This window comes from Scyliorhinus canicula, chromosome 9, assembly GCF_902713615.1.
Source record: "Scyliorhinus canicula chromosome 9, sScyCan1.1, whole genome shotgun sequence".
NCBI lineage: Eukaryota > Metazoa > Chordata > Chondrichthyes > Carcharhiniformes > Scyliorhinidae > Scyliorhinus > Scyliorhinus canicula.
The window spans coordinates 171,498,969-171,517,953 of record NC_052154.1 but is presented as its reverse complement, the minus strand read 5'-3'; the positions used below and the strand labels follow the sequence as shown (position 1 = coordinate 171,517,953).

The window sequence follows — 18,985 nt, the reverse complement described above, 5'->3', positions numbered from 1 at the left end:
GTAGAGACTGGTGGTCACAGTTTGCATTCAAGCTTTTTAATATTGCTAGTTTCTCCACCTCCAGGTTACAGAGCTCAGAGTTGGTATCGCATTTTGTCATTTTGCTCCATTTATAAATTAACGTCAGAAAATGCCAAAACTGTCAAATTCAATAAAACCTCAGTAAGAATGTTTGTTGATCATTGTTCGGTGTTTGACGTTACTGAATGGCAACTTGGAAATTTCCTTCATGAAAATTTGGCTGTTTGGAGAAACTTTTGACTGATACAATTTCCATTCTTTGGAAAGAATTGCAAATGTTGAAATTTTGTTGATGTAAGGATAAGCCCAACAACTCCACAGCAGTCACTTGAATCTCAGTGGCGGGGAAACCTCTAGAAATGATAATCCAGCACAACATTAACAGTCAGTTGGAGAAATATGGATTAACTAAGGAAAGCCAGCACAGTTTTGGGAAAGGCAAATTTTGTTAAACTAAATTTGCGGGCAGCTTTTTGATGAGTTAACAGAGAGGATTGATGAGGGGAATGCAGATGATGTGATGTGAATGGACGTTCAAAATGCATTTGATAAAGTGCATACCAGGCCTGTCAGCAAAGTTCCCCGTCCAAGGGATAAAGAGTGGCAGCCGAGACACAAGATTAGCTGAGTGACAGGGAATAGAGTACAATCATGTTTTTTTGTCAGACCAGACAACAGATTACAGTGGGTCCCCTGGGGATCAGCATTAAGACTGCTTTCCTTGATCCATATTAATGACCTAAACTTGGATGAGTAGAGCACAATTTCAAAAATTAGCAAGTGACCTGGTGTGGGCGGCACAACGGCACAGTGGTTAGCACTGCTGCCTCACAGCACCAGGGTCCCAAGGTTCAATTCCAGCCTCGGGTGACTGTGTGGAGTTTGCACTTTCTCCCCGTCTCTGTGTGGGTTTCCTCCAGGTGCTCCGGTTTCCTCCCACAGCCCAAAGATGTGCAGGTTAGGCAGATTGGCCATGTTAAATTGCCCCTTAGTGTCCAAAAAGGTTAGGTGGGGCGACTGGGTTACGGGAATAAGATGGCGGCGTGGGCTTAGGTAGGGTGCTCTTTCCAAGGGCTGGTGCAGACTTGATGGGCCGAATGGTCTCATTCTGCATTGTAAATTCTATGATTCTATGACCCCAAACTTGGAACTGTGATGAACAGAGTGATAGACTTCGAGAGGGTAGAAGGGCTGGTGGAATGGGAGCACACTTGATAGATGAAATTTAATGCCGAAAAGTGTGAAGTGTTACATTTTGGTGGGAAGAACAAGGAGAGGCAATATAAAATAAAGGATATAATTCGAAAGGTTGGTCAGGTACAGAAGGACCCAATGGTCATTGAAGGTGACAGGGCAGGTTGAGAATGTAGTTAAGAAGACATATGGGATCCTAGGCTTTATGAATAAGGACATAAGAGCACAAACAAAAGGAATTTCTGGTGAAACTGTGGGTGCGATCCTCCGGCCACGCTACGTCAACAAAGCACCTCACCGCAATACAACGTGGCCGGTGAAAGCCGGGAGACCCTGCTCCCAGGATCTACCTGGCTGGCAATGGGCGGGATCACCTTTTGGAAAATCTGCATATGAGAGTGAGGCAGTAAGCCTTACTCTAATGTGCAGGTTCCTCAGCTACCTGAGGCTTTGGGATTCAATCCCTTCGCCTCGGGCGAGCACTGTTTGGTAATGGTCCCCATTTGTCGGGTCCCGACAGATGGAATGGCACTTGTGTGGGTCTTCAAGGGGATTGCATGCCATTGGGCAGTGTGCTGCCCTGGCACTGCTTGTGCCACCTGGGTACCCTGACAGTGCCACCCTGGCATGGCCAGCCTGCCACACTGGTAGTGCCACCTGTGTGCCAGATAAGATGCCCAGGTGACACTGCCACCTGGCAGGGATACTACCAAATTGGCACTGCCAAGGTACCAAACTGGCTTTTTTTTTTGCATGTGGGCAATTAGACCGGGGTTGCCTGCTGTGGGTGTTTGGGGGGGGGGGGGGGGGGGGGGGTGGAATGGATGGTGGGGGGGGAATGGATGGTGGGGGGGAATGGATGGCGGGGGGAATGGATGGTGGGGGGGAAATGGATGGTGGGGGGGGAATGGATGGTGGGGGGGAGTGGAGCATTCCCCGTTTATGCCCCTTATCCAATGGGAGTCGTGCTGAATAGCCATGTATTCCTCGGGGCTGCCAGTACCCGGAAACACGAAACTAAACGCTCTCGCTCAAGAACTTTGTTCCCTTTTGAGAAGATCGAGCCGATTATAAAACATTAATTCAGCCTTAACTGGAGTGCTGTGTCCAATTCTGGGCACCAGGTTTCAGAGAGGCTGGGAAGGCAGTAAAGTGGGTGCAGAAAGGATTTACAAGAATGGTTCCAGTGATGAGGGATTTCAGTTACCGGGATAGATTGGGGGAGCTGTGATTATTGGCTTAAATGAAGATTGAGAGGAGATTTGATAGATGTGTTCAAAATCAGATGGTGAGAAACTGTTTCTATTGACAGAAGGATTGAGAACCAGCGATCAGTGGTTTAATGTGAATGGAAAAGAAGCAAAGGTAACATGAGGGAAACATTTTTGTACAGCAAGTGGTTAGGTTCTGATATGCACTGCCTGAGAGTGTGGTGGAGGTAGATTCAAAAGGGAATTGGATAAGCACTTCAAGAGAAAACATTTGCAAGGCTACGGGATAAGGGCAGAGTTAGTGGAACTCTCTGTGTTGCACTTTCAGAGAGTCGGTGCGGTCATGGTGGGTGAATAGCCTCATCGACTGTAACCATTCCGAGATTCTATGATAAGAGATACTTTCTGTGGTGCAAGAGGTTACTCTCATAGAGTTGAAATCATTGGCTTTCTTTTTTATAAGTATACTTTGAGAGGGGAAAAGCTCAATTTCATTATATATGCACACAATCATCCTTAGCATTGCTTACAGTACAAAAGAGGAATATGGCACTTTCTTATCAATCTCTGAAGACTTTGCTGTGCACCTTGTCTTCAGCTCCAGACACTCTGCCTCACCTTTTTTGTTTCTTTTTCTCTCCTACTTCCCCACTGTGGTGAATGTATTCACCATAATATAAGTTGTCTGTATAGTACTGTGGCCTATGGCCAGGGAATGGTAATATGATTACAGCACGGGGCAGCACGGTAGCATGGTGGTTAGCATAAATGCTTCACAGCTCCAGGGTCCCGGGTTCAGTTCCCGGCTGGGTCACTGTCTGTGCGGAGCCTGCACGTCCTCCCAGTGTGTGCGTGGGTTTCCTCCGGGTGCTCCGGTTTCCTCCCACAGTCCAAAGATGTGCGGGTTAGGTGGATTGGTCATGCTAAATTGCCCGTAGTGTCCTAAAAAGAAAGGTTAAGGGGGGTTGGGTTACAGGTATAGGGTGGATACGTGGGTTTGAGTAGGGTGATCATTGCTCGGCACAACATCGAGGGCCGAAGGGCCTGTTCTGTGCTGTACTGTTCTATGTTCTACTTCCATGTGTCGTACTGGAACTCTGGTGGGCTCCGCCTCGTGCTCCACCCCCCCCCCCCCCACCCCCACCCCCACCCCCCACCTCCCAGGGCGGTATATAGACCTGCTGCCTGTGGGCGGCGCTCATTGTTACAGCAGTCACAGGCAGGCAGGTTCTTGGATAATAAAGCCTATGTTCACTCGTTCTCATCGTCTTGTAGTGAATTGATGGTACATCACCCACCTTTTAGATAAGAGGTGGTGGTAGCGTGACCTGGTTCAATAGAGAATGGAACCACCTTTGCCTGCAAGCTAGCACTATTGCTTCACATCTCCAGGGACCCGGGTTCAATTCCCGGCTGGGTCACTGTCTGTGTGGAGTCTGCACATTCTCCCATTGTGTGTGTGGGTTTCCTCCGGGTGCTCCAGTTTCCTCCCACAAGTCCCAAAAGATGTGCTTGTTAGGTGAATTGGATATTCTGTATTCTCCCTCTGTGTATCCGGACAGGCGCCGGTGTGTGGCGACTAGGGTCTTTTCACAGTAACTTCATTGCAGTATTAATGTAAGCCTACTTGTGACACAAATAACGATTATTATGTTATAAAAGCTGTAATGGAGATAGAGTACAAGAGTAGACTTCAGTAGCTCCCTTCTCATCTCCCCCTATCTCTCATGCTTAAACAACAGCAGTTTGCAGTTATATCACTGTAAAACATACTAATGGTAAGATCTACAGAAATGAGCGTTGCTGCAAGGTAACAGTCGCTACTGCCTGACTGTTCTCAGCTACGTCTGAACTCTGTGTGGCTTCCGCAATATGTACACTAAACCCGATAGTGAACTAGGTTTCAATAAGAAGTTGGAGATAATGAACAGGAAACCGTCCTTCATCAGTGAATTTATCCGATGCCTCTACAGGAATTCGAGAGAAGGGATGCTGCTGAAATTGGTCTATATGCCAACAGGCTTGTCGTAAATTGGCAGCATATTTTTTTTTTAACAATGCTATTTATTTTCCAACGACTTGGAGAACTTTGCCAAAATGCTTAATGTCAAAACAAGGAAAAGTGACGTTGAGACCAGGAAATGAATCTTCAAAACCAGTTTGACCTGTCGTCTGTAAGCCTCAATGGAAAGAAGATTGGGCCTGATGAAAAATCCAGTGTGGATTCACTATGAGCCCATTTCATCTCACATAGATCAACCGTCAGCCTCCCGCAATATCACCGCTTACTCAGGGACGTAGTTGTGACTCTCCCTCCAGCACTGTAATATTCTCCCTCATTCATACTGCACCCCCTTCCTCTCTGCTTTCCTTCCCTACCTTACCTGAACATCTCAGGTTTAGGAATATTTAGCGCCCAGTCCAGCCCTTTATTGAGTCAGATCTCCATTAATTGACCTTGCAGTCTGCTTATGAGCCCTTGTTTGACTTCAGGATGTGCGTACTGAAAACAACGAGAACATGGCCTTATAAGTTAAGCAAGATGTGCACAACCCACCATAGCACCAGACAAAGGCAATATGCTTTATGCAATATAAGCTCCTGACAAAAGAGTATATGTTTCCAAGATTCTCATAACAGTCTGATAAACAACAAATATGTTTCTGGTTAATAAGGAAAAAAGTACCCACAGATTTAAACCAAAATTGCCTTACTCCCTTCACCAATATTATATGCTGCTTTTTTTATCATTTCCTCTCCATGCCAGGTAAGAGACCACTGATGTGAAGTGTCCTTTGATACCTCAGGCAAATGACCATTCTCCACAGTTAGCAGGCTGGTCACTTGGGCCAGGCGGAACAATTGAACGTAATCCTGCCTCTGCTGGTCTCCACACAATCAGAGTAACAGTGGGTATCTGAGTGATTTACTTTCTCTTCTCTCTGGTCCCTACCTCATCTCAGCAACAATCCTCACCCCCACCCCCTCACCTCTTCTCTCTGGTCCCTACCTCATCTCAGCAACAATCCTCACCCCCACCCCCTCACCTCTTCTCTCTGGTCTCTACCTCATCTCAGCAACAATCCCCACCCCCTCACCCCCACCCCACCCAGGGTGGTACTGAGGCTCATTTTAACATCATCCTGCTTGCACCATGGCTGAAGTTTGCAACACTTAAAAGGAAACAATTTTCAAAATAGGTTATTGTGTTTTCTTAAATTAATTAATTAACGATTTTACTGCAAAGTGAACAAGTGGCTACCTGGGTTTAGTCCTACCCTGACATCCCTATTTAGCTGGCAGCTGGGTACATTTGGTGCTCCCAAAGCTGAACCCCTGTTTCTCCCTCAGCAGCTGAAGGAAAATGCTGCAGCCATTGTGGTCGACCGCAGATCAGACACTAAGCAGATTTTGAGAATGAATATACATCCTCCCTGTTTTGTGATACCAACGTTGATGTTGCTGCTTCACGGTCTGAAACCATACAACCTACAAAGCCTTTTATATAAGAAAGGAATGAGATTCAATATGTTGCCCAAATTTACAATGGAAGAGTACTCTGGGCGCGATTCTCCCAAAACGGGAGAAATCGTAAGTTCGCCCCTTCCCGACCGGGAACCGATTCTGGTCCCCGGTCGGGGCTAGCAGCCCGACGCCGCAAGCTCCGGCATCACGGGCTTAACGAATTTCGTTAAGCCCGCTTGCCGGAGTTAGCGCCGGCTGACGCGTCATATGACGTCAGCCGCGCATGCGCGGATTGGAAGACTCCAACCCGCGCATGCGCGGATGACATCATCGCGTATTTGCGCGAAACCCGCGCATGCGCGGGCCGGGTTGCCCCTCAGCCGCCCCGCGAATGGATACTGCGGGGCGGCGGAAGGACAAATAGTGTGCGGGCATCGGGCCCGCTGCCCGCGATCGGTGCCCACCGATCGCGGGCCCATGACACCCTTGGCACGGCCGTGGTACTGCCGTGCCAATCGGTGCCATGGTTATAAAAAGCGAGTTGTTCCCGCCGTTTTTACGAACGGCCAGACCAGGTGTGTTTGCCGTTCGTAAAAACAGCGTAAAGGGCTGGGACTTCGGCCCATCGAACAGCTGTGAATCGCTGCCGGCCGTAAAAAAACGGCGGCAGCGATTCGTGTCGGGAGTTGGGCGGGGGGGGGGGGAGAATAGCGGGAGGGCGGGAAAAATGTCGGAAAGGCCCTCCCGCTATTCTCCGACCCGTCGTGGGGGGCGGAGAATCGGGCCCTCTGTGTTTGGCAATCATGTCATTTTTAAAAATTCATTGTTGCAAATTGAACTGTTTTTACACAGTAGCTTTCATTTCCTTGACGGTTTGATGATCGGGAAGTAACTGAACCCTTTCTCCATTCTGAAGAACTGCTGTGTGTATTGTCCAGCAGAGATGTGAGCTGAGAAAGGCATGCGTACATATTGAAATCCAAGACCGCAAACCTTCAAATTTTAAGAAAGGTCCTAAACCTGCGACATTAGCTCGGTTTTTATCTCCACAGATGCTGCCTGACCGGCTGAGTATTTCCAGCATCTTCTCTCCTTCTTTCAGATTTCCAACATCTGCAGTAGCTTTCTTTTACTTTTAAGTTCCTTATTTCTTTTTTAACTGAGCCTGTCCGCACAATACACAAAACGAAAAAATAAACAATTTCAAAGTAGTTAATGGATTTGTTCGATGATTCACTGTACAGTTCAGCAAGGCCACAGGATTGTTTGGAACCAAATACTGTTAATAATAACTTTTTTTAATGCGATTCAATTTTTATACTAAAATCAACATGCAGGGTGAACCCAGTTTTTTTAAATAATTGAATACAAACCCCATTTATTCCCACTGTGAACTTCCTTACAGTATAGTTTTCTGGATCGCATGATTTAGGGTTGTTATGTTGCTGAGGCTCTTGTTCCCCAGGGTATGGACTGTCGAGACTATCTTCAAATCACAAATAGTCATTGTTTATACTCTTCTGATTTATCGCTATGACTACAAGGATGTTTGTTATGTGTATGCAAATATGTAGCACAGAATTGTCAGTACATCAATATAGGCAGAATAAACTGACATGGGCACTGTCAAATTGTGCCAATAAATCTGTTGCCAAACTTAGATAAGGATTGATAAAATCTAAACAGGTGCCGGCTGTGGTGGTATGGATATGAGCACTGCCATTGGTGCAGAGCACTGGCTTCCCGTTGGCTCTGGCTGGTCATGTGCCTCTCGTCCGATTGGTTGGGACTAGTCATGTGACTGCTCTCCAATTGGTCGAGAGGCAAGTAGGCCCCGCCTCCGAGGCGGGGTATAAGTACCCAGAGTCCCCGGCGGTCGGCCATTCTCTGTAGTCGACCACCGGGCTAACAACTAGCAGATTAAAGCCACTATTCGGATCCTAAATGTGTCTTGAGTTGAATTGATGGTACATCAATTTAATCAGCTAGAACTTTGGAATGGAGCTTCGCATCAAGCCTGACTGCCTCCGCACCAGCCCGCATGCTGCAAATGCGTCTGCAATTTTTAAACACTGGCAGGCGTGTTTTAATAGCTACCTGACGACTGTAGCCGGCAAGCCCACCAAGGAGCAGAAACTCCACATCCTCCACTCATGCGTGGGCACATCGGTCTACGCAATGATCGAAGACAACGGCGACTTTGATGCGGTCATGGAGATTCTTAAATGACACTTTCTCCGGCCGGTCAACGAAGTATACGTACATCTCCTGACGACCAGACAACAGTTCCCTGGTGAGTCCCTCGACGAGTTTTACCAGGCCCTCGCAGCTCTAGGGAGAACGTGCGCATGTCTCCAAGTTTCGGCAACGGAGCACATGGAACTTCTAATCAGAGACGCTTACATTGCTGGCATACAGTCTCCTTCTATCCGCCATCGATTGTTAGAGAAGAACGCCCTCAGCCTAGCTGTGGCAACCTCCCTGGAGGTTGCTGACCTGAACGCCCGCGCATACGCCCCCGGCCACGCAGCAACCCCCTGGACTTCATGGCACGCACCACCTCCATCCTCCGTGGACCCCGACCCCCCCCCCCCAAGCCTGCGCCGCGGGTCGCTCCGACAAACTAGCGGGGCCCCGTTGCTATTTCTGTGGCCTCTCAAAGCACCCCCGCCTGCGCTGCCCGGCCCGCTCCGCTCTGTGTAAATGCTGCGGGAAGAAGGGCCACGACGGGGTGGTCTGCCAGACCAAGTCGGTCGCTGCTGTTCCGCGCAGCGACCGCGGATCGCCCCCCCCGGGCCCCCCAGGGCCCCACGCTGCCCACCAACCTCTCCGGCCCCCGCAACGGCCCCATGGTCCTCCCGACCTGCGCCCTCAGCTGCCCCGACCGGCTCGCGGACACCACTGACACTGCCCCCAGCCGCCACGAGGCTCCCACGGGTGCCGCCATCTTGGGGCCCGGACGCCATGTGCGGGCCATGGGCGCCGCCATCTTGGGGCCCCGGCTCCACATGCGGGTCCTGGGCGCCGCCATCTTGGGGCCCCGGCTCCACGTGCGGGTCCTGGGCGCCGCCATCTTGGGCCAACTCAGAAGGCCCTGCAAGCGACTCTGCCACCGAAGAGGATCTGGAACTCTCACCACGACTGGCTTCCATCAAGCTCAACCAGTCGAGACCACGCACGATCGCCAAGACTAGAACAATGGTTCAGCTCAACGGACACAAAACGAGGTGCCTGCTGGACTCCGGGAGCACGGAAAATTTCGTCCACCCCGATACGGTAAGACGCTGCGCGCTCCCCATCCACCCAGTTAAACATAAAATTGAATTGGCCTCAGGTTCGCATTCCGTTCAAATCACCGGGTGCTGCATAGCGGACCTCACAGTTCAGGGGAGGGTTTTCACAAATTTCAAACTCCTCATTCTTCCCCGTCTATGCGCTCCGGCACTCTTGGGCCTGGACTTCCAGTGAAACCTGCAGAGCTTAACCTTTCAATTCGGCGGCCCTATTCCTTCTCTTACTGTTTGCAGCCTCACGTCCCTCAAAGTGGACCCCCCTTCCTTGTTTGCTAATCTCACCCCAGATTGTAAACCCGTCGCCACTCGGAGCAGACGATACAGTGCCCAGGACCGGACCTTCATCGGGTCCAAGGTCCAGAGGCTCCTTAAGGAAGGAGTTATTGAGGCCAGCAACAGTCCCTGGCGAGCCCAAGTGCTGGTAGTTCGGACTGGGGAGAAAAACCGGATGGTCATCGATTACAGTCAGACCATCAACAGGTTTATGCAGCTGGACGCGTATCCACTCCCCCGTATTTCCGACCTGGTTAACAGGATCGCGAAGTACAAAGTCTTCTCCACGGTGGACCTTAAGTCCGCCTACCACCAGCTCCCCATTCGCGTGAGTGACTGAAAGTACACCGCGTTTGAGGCAGATGGGCGCCTCTACCACTTCCTCAGGGTTCCATTCGGTGTCACAAATGGAGTCTCGGTCTTCCAACGGGAGATGGACCGAATAGTCGACAAGCACGGTTTACGGGCCATCTTCCCGTATCTCGATAACGTCACCATCTGCGGCCACGACCAGCAGGACCACGACATCAACCTCCAAAAATACCTCCGAACCACAAAACTCCTTAATTTAACTTACAATAAGGATAAGTGCGTGTTTAGCACCGACCGTCTAGCCATCCTTGGCTACGTAGTGCGTAACGGAGTGATAGGCCCCGATCCCGAACGCATGCGCCCCCTGATGGAGCTCCCTCTCCCCAACTCTCTCAAATCCCTCAAACGCTGCCTGGGCTTCTTCTCATACTATGCCCAGTGGGTCCCCAACTACGCCGACAAAGCCCGCCCCCTCATCCAGTCCACCTCCTTTCCCCTGTCGATGGAGGCCCGCCAGGCCTTTAGCCGCATCAAAGCGGATATCGCAAAGGCCACGATGCATGCTATCGACGAGTCCCTCCCATTCCAGGTCGAGAGCGACGCGTCTGACGTAGCTCTGGCGGCCACCCTGAACCAAGCGGGCAGACCCGTGGCCTTCTTCTCCCGGACCCTCCACCCTTCCGAAATCAGCCACTCCTCGGTGGAAAAGGAGGCACAGGCCATAGTCGAAGCTGTGCGATATTGGAGGCACTATCTGGCCGGCAGGAGGTTTACCCTCCTCACAGACCAACGGTCAGTAGCTTTCATGTTCGCCAATGCACAGAGGGGCAAGATTAAGAACGACAAGATCTTGCGGTGGCGGATCGAGTTGTCCACGTACAACTACGATATCTTGTATCGTCCTGGGAAGCTCAACGAGCCTTCCGATGCCCTATCCCGCGGTACCTGCGCCAGCGCGCAGATTGACCGCCTCCACACGGACCTCTGCCATCCAGGGGTCACCCGTTTCTACCATTTTATTAAGACCCTCAACCTGCCCTACTCCGTCGAGGAAGTCAGGACAGTCACCAGGGACTGCCACGTCTGCGCCGAGTGCAAACCGCACTTTTACCGCCCCGAACGAGCGCATCTGATCAAGGCATCCCGCCCCTTTGAACACCTATAGACTTCAAGGGTCCCCTCCCCTTCAACAACCGTAACACTTATTTCTTGAGTGTTATCGACGAATACTCTCGATTCCCTTTCGCCATTCCCTGTCCCGACATGACCACAACAACCGTCATAAAGGCCCCCCTATCCATCTTCTCCCTGTTCGGTTACCCCGCGTACATCCATAGCGACTGGGGGTCCTCCTTTATGAGTGACGAACTGCGTCAGTTCCTGCTCAGCAGGGGCATAGCCTCTAGCAGGACGACCAGTTATAACCCCCGGGGTAACAGTCAGGTCGAGCGGGAGAATGGCACCATCTGGAAGACCATCCTGCTGGCCCTACGGTCCAGAGATCTCCCTATTCCCCGTTGGCAAGAAGTCATTCCCGACGCCCTGCATTCAATCCGGTCTCTCCTCTGTACTACCACTAATCAGACACCTCATGAACGTCTTCTTGTTTTCCCCAGGAAGTCGTCCTCAGGATCCCCTCTCCCGACCTGGCTGGCCACCCCCGGGCCCATCTTGCTCCGGAAGCATGTGCGGGTGCGCAAGTCCGACCCGTTGGTTGAGCGAGTCCAGTTACTCCACGCCAACCCGCAATATGCGTACGTGGAGTATCCCGACGGTCGGCAGGATACCGTCTCGCTCCGGGACCTGGCACCTGCCGGCGTGCGGCCTTCTTCCCCTACACCAACACCTCCCCCCCAACCCCAATTCCCCCCAGCGCCCCCACGACCCAGCGCACATGCCCCCTCTTCCCCGATTACAGCATCTCCACCACCGGCCCGGGGTACGGAGACACATCTACGACCAACGCTCCCGGAGGCAAGGACGACCATCGCCCGACGTCACCGGCTCCACTGCGACGGTCCTCCAGAACACCACGGGCACCCAACAGGCTGATCGTCTCCATCTGATGCAGCCATGGGACTTTCTTTGGACATTTTGTATTATTCTGTCGTTATTAGTAGTAGTAGTAGTATTGTTTTGCCACGAGCCAGTGGGCAGCTCACCCCTACCGATTTTCGCTGCTCATACCACCAGTCCTCGGACCCCCCCCACCCCTTTCTTTCTCCACAAGGGGTGAATGTGGTGGTATGGATATGAGCACTGCCATTGGTGCAGAGCACTGGCTTCCCATTGGCTCTGGCTGGTCATGTGCCTCTCGTCCGATTGGTTGGGACTAGTCATGTGACTGCTCTCCAATTGGTCGCGAGGCAAGTAGACCCCGCCTCCGAGGCGGGGTATAAGTACCCAGAGTTCCCGGCGGTTGGCCATTCTCTGTAGTCGACCACCGGGATAACAACTAGCAGATTAAAGCCACTATACGGATCCTAAATGTGTCTTGAGTCGAATTGATGGTACATCACCGGCTGCTTGGGATTTTGATTCATTTTTGGTCCTGTACTAATTGTCTATTTTCTCTTTCTCTCATTCATACATTTGATTATGTTCTTTGTGAATGTATCTGACTTCAGGCATGTCGCACACACGTGTGTGTACAATAACTATCGGAGTCCAGCCAACCGAGAAATAGGACAAGATTCTCTAGCCTCCACGGGGTGTTACTCGGCAGCGGGAGGGGAACCACCGTTGGCCGGCGGCGGGATCTTGCACCCCGCTGTCAATGGGATTTCCCATTGAATCCACCCCATGCCGCCAGGACAGCCACGGCAGGGGTACATCGTCAGCGGAACCCGAAGACCCCACTGGCATGAACAGCCGGAAGATCTCGCTCAGTTTCTGATTGGCTTCTTAAAGCTTTCATTTTTATAAAAATATAACATTATTTGGATGTGGGTATCATTGACGAGGATAACATATATTTTCCTATCCCAAGTTGCCCTAAGTCTATGTTCTTGAATCACCGAGTGACTTGCCAGACCACCTTAGGGAGCACTTAAGAGACAAATGAATTGGGGGAAATGTAATGTCTCCACGGGAGCGGGTTGGGAGGCCAGTGGGGTTGTATAAGGGGCTGGGAAAGTTCAGAATGTAAAGCTCATCACCTTCCTGACTCACCCCAATTAAGTCTATGGTAGGAAGAGTCAAATATAGTCTTCCTATCAGAGGCAAATTAAGACTATTAAGTAGCTACTTAAGGGCCTCAGCCAACTGACACTCGTATTCAACCAGCAGTGAGAGCTGGAGGCCATGTCATGTGGGCAAGGCACCGGGAAGCCTTCAGCCAGTTAATGGGGGGGAGGGGACTTTTCAGGCTGTCTATACCCACAGAGTAAGACCCTCACTGCCCTTTACACCAACCTCAGCAAGCCCATCCCATTTACCTGTGTTCCAGGACTCTAGCAATGATCATTCTCCTCGAGATTACTGCAGCACCATTTCTCCCAATGACATTATTGGTACTGAAGAGCTTTGGGCCTCTGATTGGCCAGCAGGTCTCGCAGGCGGAACATATGCCCGACAGGTCCTAGGAACTCCGGCGTCAGGCAGGTGACTGCCTGAGTGGGATTTAATCCCATCAGGGCTCCCGGGAATGCCTGCGTCAGCGTTGCCACTGACTCTTTAGCCAGTGGACAGGCTCGCCACTGTGATCATTAAATTCTGCCCATTGTGTACTGGAGTCATATATGAGCTCGACTCATTTTCCCTTGCCATGTCAGTCATGGCTTAATTGGTAGATAAGTCAGACTTTTTTTCGTTCAAGTCCCACTCCAGGACTTGAGCACGAAAATCAAGTGCAGTCGTGAGAGAGAGCTGCACTGTCAGAGGCACCATCAGATGAGATGTTAAACTGAGGCCTCAAATGCTCTTTCATTTGTCTCGTCAGTTGGATCTATGACATTGTTTGAAGAAGAGCAAGGAAGCTATCCCATGTGAACTGGCCAGAATTCCTCCTTCAATATCACATTAACAGAATCTGGTTTATATTCAGTTGCTGCATGTTGGAGCTTGCTTTGTGCAAATTGGCAGCTGTTTGCAACAGTCACTACACTTCAAAAACACTTTGTTGGCTGTAAACCGCTTTTGAGACATGCAGTGGTCGAGATAGATGCTGTGCTACGATCAGGTGAGGAGGGACGAACTGGCTCCCAATTATTCAACTTCTTTTTTGGTCACAACAAATGTTTAAGTATCTTTTTACGAGGATATAAATTATTCCAAATCGGAATGTATTTAACTATTTAAACTGTGAGCAATAAGGAGTCAATCAAGGAAAGAGTAAATTTATCAAGCGCTAAACTGGAGGAAAAATAATAGAAACACAGCGCCAAGCTTTTGACCCTCATGCCGTCCTTTGGGTCCGCACACATGTCCTCACACACAGAAATCAGAAATAAGGAGAGGTAAAGTCCAATAACAAAGGTAAAAGAATAGATGATTATGTGTCCTTTTATTATGCATGAAGCATCTTTTTAAACATTGCAGCTGAATTAAGTTATCTGGTTTCTTGGATGCAGTCAGATGTGATGGCGGCCGGTTTTGCTCAGCTGGTTGGGCAGCTGGTTCATGATGCAGAATGAGGACAGCAGCGCTGGTTCAATTCCCGCACCAGCTGAGATTATTCATGAAGGTCCACCTTTTCAACCTTGCCCTTTGCCTGAGGTGTGGTGATCCTCAGATTAAATCACCACCAGTCAGCTTTCCCCTTCAAAAGGGAAAGCAGCCGATGGTCACCTGGCACTATGGCGACTTTACTAGAGAATGTTGCAATTATTATGAGATCCCGGTTGGCTTCTCAAACCGGGCAACATGCTTATTCCCAAAGGGAAAGGGTGCGAGAAGCCCTCGGTTTGTTTCCACTGATGTAGGCTTTGGAAACTGCCAACTTGCAATCACTCCAATGTCTAGGCAGTCTTACCTTGAAATAGATTGTGTATTTCCAAAAAATTTGAGTGCGTCTGTGTATGACAGCTATTGTTTCAATATCCAGTACTTTGCATTTATAATGTCTCTTCCTGAGACAGTTACAAGTTTCAATGTGTGTCTGGACTGTAGGAAATAGCTCTCTCTTCACACTCCCCTGAAGGTGGTTTGTTGGTTATTCACCTTCACTTTGAAATGTAGCCTTGCATTTTTAGGCAATTTGCTCTGTCTCTGTTCAAATTTAAAAATTACTAGTCAGTTGAAAGTTGACAAATCATATATTTTTAAAATAAATTTGGAGTACCCAATTATTTTTTTTTCCAATTCATAGAATTTACAGTGCAGAAGGAGGCCATTCGGCCCATCGAATCTGCACTGGCCCCTGGAAAGAGCACCCTACAGAAGCTCACACCTCCACCCTATCCCCGTTACCCAGTAGCCCCACCGGACCTTTTTGTTTGGACAGTAAGGGCAATTTAGCATGGCCAATCCTCCAACCCTTTGGGCTGTGGGGGTGAGACCCACCCAGACACGGGGAAAATGTGCAAACTCCCCACAAACAGTGACCCGGAGCTGGGATCCATTCCGGGGCCCTCAGCGCCGGAGAAATCAAATTTTTAAAAATAGCCTCGCAACAACTGTATAAATTCAAGCCTTTCTTTCTTCAAAGGAAATTAGTGAATGAAACCTGACAGCTTCAATGTCATCACGTTTACTTAACTGAAATAAATATTTTATTTCCAGATTTTTAAAAAATAATTAAAATTGTCAAACAGCAGTGGTGGGATTTGAATTCATGTTTTCTGCATTACTGGGCCAGTAACATAACCGCCACAATACTCTATCCAGACTGAAGATATTGCCTCCAGAGCAATGAGATAATGTCTGCAGATTAACATTTCCAGTTTGAACTACAGCACTGCCTGTGTCCGGAAGTTTCCCTAACCACCATTCTGATCTAATAAATTGCATTAATGAATTTTCCAATGTTTGATCTATAAAGTAGCGATCTTGAGTTTTGAGGTTGCTTGAAACTCAAACCCAGTTTACTGCCTCTCTTAACAGGTTGTGTCAATCTTCAACCAGCCTGCCTCAGGAAACAGCTTCAAAGAAATGGCTGCTTCCTTCTTGCAGGATTGGCAACATTAATTTGGTCGACAGTGATTTTATTCCATAACGTGGTGGACGCTCGGGTAAAGATTGCATCCTGCCAACGTAAGCTCACCAGCCGAAACTATGCACATAGCGCCACCAGTCATGTTTGGGGGGGGGGGGGGGGGCGGGGGGGGGGTGACGTGATGAAGAATTTTTTAATCTTACAAATAGCAACCAAAGCGTTAATCACCTCATGTAATTAAGGCAAGAAGTGACAGCAACATTTTATCTGCTAATGGCGTCTTAAGTAAAGCAAACTCCAACGACGTGTTCTGTGCCATCTCAAACAGCTCCTTTCCAGTTTAATAGCAGTGAAGGACCATACTGATGACAGAGCATAATAACAGCATAAAGTGAAACCTGTTGGAATGTTTTCACAATGGTTTGTTCAACAATTTCCTTTCATCGTCAACAACAACTTGCATTTATACAGCACCTTTATTGTAATAAAACATCCTATGGTGCTTCAAAGGAACATTGTCAAACACTGAGCCATATAAGGATATAAGGAGACAAGCGAACAAATATTTAGTTAGAGGTAATTTGTAAGGAGCATTTTAAATGAGGAGAGAGGGGCAGATTTTTAGGGAAGGAATTCCAGAGCTTAGGTCAATGCACACATGGGTGAGGTATGAAAGGTCTCGATGTAAATGGACATGTGGGAAGCAGTGTTTTGGACGAGCTCATGTTTATGGAAGATGGGAAGCTGCAGAAGAGCATGTGATTATTTAAGTCTCGAAGTAACAATTGGCATGCATGAATATTTCAGCAGCAGAGGAATTAAGATAGGGACAGACATGGCCATAGTCACAAAGGTGAAAAGTAGGCAGTCTTGGTGGTAGAGAAGATATGATAACAATAATCTTTATTGTCACAAGTAGGCTTACATTAACACTGCAATGAAGTTACTGTGAAAAGCCCCTAGTCGCCACATTCCGGCGCCTGTTCGGGTACACGGAGGGAGAATTCAGAATGTCCAATCCACCTAACAGCACGTCGTTCAGGACTTGTGGGAGGAAACCAGAGCACCCGGATAATCACGCAGACACAGGGAGAACGTGCAGACTCCGTACAGACAGTGACCCAAGCCAGGAATCAAACCTGGGACCCTGGAACTCTGAAGCAACACAGTGCTAACCACTGTGCTACAATGCTGCCCATCGGGTCAGAAACTCAGCTCAGAGTCAAATAGAATGTCAAGGTGACAAATGGTCTAGTGCAGCCTCGCATGCTGGTCGGAGGGATCATTGGAATTATCGTTTTGAATTTGTGGCAGGGACTGAAGATAGCGGCTTCAGTCTTCCTCATTGTTAATCGGAAGACATTTTATAGAATTTACAGTGTAGAAGGAAACCATTTGGCCCATCGAGTCTGCACCGGCTCTTGAAAAGAGTACCCTATGTAAGCCCATGCCTCCGCCCTATCTCCATAACCTCGTAACCCCAACTAACCTTTTTGGACACTAAGGGCAATTTAGCATGGCCAATCCACCCAACCGGCACATCTTTTTTTTTATAAATTTAGATTACCCAATTATTTTTTCCAATGAAGGGGCAATTTAGCGTGGCCAATCCACCTACTCTGCACATCTTTGGGTTGTGGGGGAGAAACCCACGCAGACACAGGGAGAATGTGCAAACTCCACACAGACAGTGACCCAGAGCCGGGATCGAACCTGGGACCTCAGCGCCATGAGGCGGTTGTGCTAACCACTAGGCCACCGTGCTGCACAACCGGCACACCTTTGGACTGTGGGAGGAAACCGGAGCACCCGGAGGAAACCCACGCAGACACGGGGAGAACGTGCAGACTCCGCACAGTGACCCAAGCCGGGAATCGAAACTGGGACCCTGGAGCTGTGAAGTAACTGTGCTAACAACTGTGCTCCTACTGGTCATTATTGGATGTCGGCTGAGCAGTGTGACAAATCACTCCGTGCTCTGCACGGAATTTTGCATCGTCTTGCTTTGGAAAAATATTCCCCATCCAGATGGAGGGAAATAAATAATTGTTTTGCTGTGTGGACAAATGCTTAGGTGAGAAACAGTGAGATTATTTGATGTAGCCCAGAAACAGGAAGCTGACTTTTAGTGAAGATTGTGATGGGAATTGGTACTTTCCTGCTGGGGGCACTCTTGAGTCACAAACCGTTTTTAAGGTAACTGCAGTGCTGAATCAATGTTGCTTGCACTCGTGCGGTTCCTGTGCCTTTTCGTTGCATAACAGAGTCAAAGCTATAAATTTGTGCTCAAACCCGAATCAGACTGCAGACAGATCTGATCAGGAACTCGATTACAGCTTCAAACACTGTTCTTGTTCCCTACCCCCTCGTACATGCTGCATACTATTTCCCTGCGAGATTAGGCAGGTTCCGGCATATTCTGTCCTTTTTTAAACAGCTGCTGGAAGGCGTGCCAAAAGGCTTGGGGTGACTCACCTGTTGACTAAATTTTATTTACTTTATTTCTTTATAAGGAAGCATTGGGCCGCGTGTCCTGGCTCAGCAACACTGCCAAGATTGGTAAAACGTATGTGTGATTATGGGTGTGCACTGTGGCACAATCCATTGCACAATGGGGGGTCCGCTCCTCATATGTTCTTTCAACAATTTAAATTTGTGGAGATGTGCTCCAAAAAAGCCAATTCAGGCCGGTTTAATTGGTTCTTAAGAGCATTGATTCATCTTTCGCCAAGTATGTGTCTTACATAAACGTAGCCCGAATGTTATATGAAGCAGCCGATTGTATTATTGCATAAAGCACCCAGAATGGAGAGCACAATTTCAAGATCCTTTTATCTTTGAAAAGTTCCAGATACTAGGCGAATTGGATTAGTGTAGCTCCTGCCCCATCCTCAGCGAAAGTGCTCCACTCTCAGCACTTTGACACAAAATTAAAATAGTCAAAATTTCTAGATATCAGTAAGTGTACTTGCTATGTATTGTAACCGATGCCCTCTGTGTAGGGTGTCACATGATTACATGGTGACATCGTCAGAGGCACTTGGGCAGTTTTCCATCACTTCCATCTTAGACTGTGAGCAAGCAATGCCTCTGTAATAAACTCTGACAACTGGTTAAGTTAC

At 48.9% G+C, this 18,985-nt stretch overlaps 1 protein-coding gene across 2 annotated transcripts in view; it reads left to right on the top strand.

The window, feature by feature from the left end:
- The window catches only part of LOC119971899 (uncharacterized protein C11orf24-like), a 92,954-nt gene that overhangs the window by 60,661 nt on the left and 13,308 nt on the right, over positions 1-18,985 (top strand). The window contains exon 1 of one of the 2 annotated variants that reach the window (XM_038808190.1): positions 15,941-15,961. The exons of the other annotated variant lie outside the window; for it this stretch is intronic. The gene's annotated coding sequence lies outside the window, so the exon portion shown is untranslated. Of the gene's footprint in view, positions 1-15,940; positions 15,962-18,985 lie in introns of those variants that run through there. 2 annotated transcript variants of the gene reach the window in all.